The sequence below is a fragment of the Panicum virgatum genome, chromosome 6N (genome assembly GCF_016808335.1).
Source record: "Panicum virgatum strain AP13 chromosome 6N, P.virgatum_v5, whole genome shotgun sequence".
Taxonomy (NCBI): Eukaryota; Viridiplantae; Streptophyta; class Magnoliopsida; order Poales; family Poaceae; genus Panicum; species Panicum virgatum.
Window position 1 is genome coordinate 18,408,361 of NC_053150.1, and position 2,612 is coordinate 18,410,972.

Sequence of the window (2,612 nt, forward strand, 5' to 3'; positions counted from 1 at the left end):
TCGACTTCCTACCATGCCGTGATGCTCCAAGTTTACGATCATATGATGACTCATAAAATTTCTAAAACATGATGTTCTACCTGTTTCTCGTGTCAATCTCAACTTTCATGTACCATCTTATGCCTATGATGAAAATGTACAACTGTACATCTAAGTTGTTGCCTTTTTGTTCTGCCATCTTCTTTTCCGTGTGAGAGTTTTGTTCCAAATCCTTACCTTACAAGGTACAAACTGATGATGAAGATGTTGTGAGGTACTGGGCGCCGATTATTCTAACTTTTTCACTCTCTTTGTGCCCTTAGGCTCCAACATCATGATCAAATGATGATAATATTTTTCTGACACCCCTAAGACCTCTTCTTTGTCTTGTTATGTTAACAAGTCATGGTGGATATGCTCTGATGATCAAATATCTTGTGAGGTACTAGGCATGGTCCCTTTTTCCTCTTTACTAGACTTCCTACCATGTCGTGATGCTCCAAGTTTACGATCATATGATGACTCATAAAATTTCTGAAACATGATGTTCTACCTGTTGACTTAATTTCGAGCTTCCCCTGGTTATAGTATTAAAATTGAACTGGTGACACAAATTACTGTGAAGCAATCCACCTGTTAGGCTTTATTAAAGGAGGGTAGCAGTTAAACTTTTCCATCAGTACTGACTAAAAATATATATGTTCTAGCACCATCCACTTTACCCAAATTTTCTTATCAATTTTTAGAGCCTATAGTATGCTTATAAAACATAAACCAAACATCAGCTTTGATGTTTTTTGATATTTATTCATATCCTATTTTAATGTTCACATTTGTTGTCACAGGCTTATGTTTATTTTTTAATGGGTGAAGCAGAGCAACAGCACAAAAAATATCTGGAGCATTACAGGAACGCACTAGATCTCTACAAGGTTGGATAATTTACTTCATTGACCTTTGACAGTGCTGCATGTTTATGACATACTGACTAGATCCCCCCCGGTTTCTAATTCAATTTTTGCATCTTGCCCATAGCTGGTGGGATTCGCTGAGGAATGAAGAAAATGAAAAGAGCATTTCAAATTTATCCTTATTGTACATAGCTGGTGGGATTCCTTTATTAAGAATATTTCCCCACACCTAGCCATGCATATATTTGATATTTTGTAAAAATGCAGGGGGGGCATTGAGACTGCTGGATGATATTACCTGGCATTTTGTGTTACCATATATTGGTCAGTTTCTTGTGCACTTGTTTTTATCCTTTACATTTTTATGGTGTTGCTTCATAACTTCTCAGCATACATGCCCATGCTCATCAGAAATGAAGATGCATTTTAGAGAAATTGTAATTTTGCCCTTATTTTTGTCTTAGGTGACTAGATTTGATCTTAGGTGACTAAGTTTGGATTGCACTGCATCTTAGGTGACTAGATTTGTCTTAGGTGACTAGATTTTATGTGAATAGGTTGTTTCTCCATTTCTTTGCATGTTTTGGTTTCTATATAAAAATATTAGAGTTGATTATTTTCAGTGAATGTATTTTGGTAGTCTTTCCCAGAAAACTAAGAGTGATAATTTTAGTTAAATTCCTTTTCCTTTACTCTAGAGGATGTGATGGTTCCCTCAGCGGATCATTTATTTTTTTCAGGGGCATTAATGCAGGGACAAGAGGGTGAGGCTGCAGCTGAGGAAGCAAAGAAGAGCAATCACGTCCAGAGGAGAGCAGTTCAAAGCGGATCCTTTTAACTTGTTACTGATATCATCTTGAGATCAATGGCTCTTATGCTAAGTGAACTTTTACGAGTCAATATTTCACCATCCCAGGTAATCCCACGATCACTGGTTTCACATGCATTCAAACAAAGGTTTAAGTGATCAAGTTACATGTGGAGTTGAGGAGCTGCTGATTGGTTGTATGGTGTTAATGTGTTATTTTCCATTAGCTCTCTCAGTAAAGAATATGTATATCACTGTTGGAATGCATGGGCATTGAACTATGTATATACCTGAAACGACGTTCGATTCTTGTTCATTTATGTCACAACTTATGTTTGTTTAATTTTGGAAATGCGCAGTTGCATGAACCGAGGGTGCGGAGACTGGATGCAGCTAGCTTAGATTAAGATGAAAGGAAGTGTTGTGATCAGGTGTTAGGCAGTGGCAATTGCAACTATAATGAAACCATGGTATTTAAATTTTTTTTTCAGTCTGTCCATAAGATACATAAGGGCACGCATAGATATAGTATTCCACTTCATATTTCCTTTGTGATGTTTAGCACTGACAGCAAGGTCTACTCTTTAATGTTTAGCACTGCTGGCTAGATCGAGCTTTGTCAATCTGGTTTATGCAGATTTCAGCAATTAATAAGTGAGATCGACACTTTGTGTGAAATATATATTTACCATTTTGGACTATGGATCATGTGTTAATTTTTTTATGTCTGTAATTTAGCCGTAGCGTTAGCACGGGCTTGCTTACTAGTTCCTCATAGTTGACCTGTTAGGATGAACTCCGTCGAGTTAGCCAAGATGGACAACTAGTAAAGGTATCCATTCACCTTCTCGAGCTAGGTGAGTAGGTTGTGCCCTTTAAGGGAAAGGATGCGACTTGTGTAGTTGTTCTGATGG

The 2,612-nt window shown here is 37.3% G+C and overlaps 1 long non-coding RNA gene across 1 annotated transcript; it reads left to right on the forward strand.

The window, feature by feature from the left end:
• Positions 1 to 406: 406 nt before the first annotated feature.
• Positions 407 to 2,399, forward strand: LOC120680090. The gene is made up of 5 exons (XR_005677461.1): positions 407 to 421; positions 825 to 911; positions 1,015 to 1,214; positions 1,631 to 1,806; positions 2,058 to 2,399. It is a non-coding gene; the product is annotated as an uncharacterized LOC120680090 (long non-coding RNA).
• Positions 2,400 to 2,612: the final 213 nt, after the last annotated feature.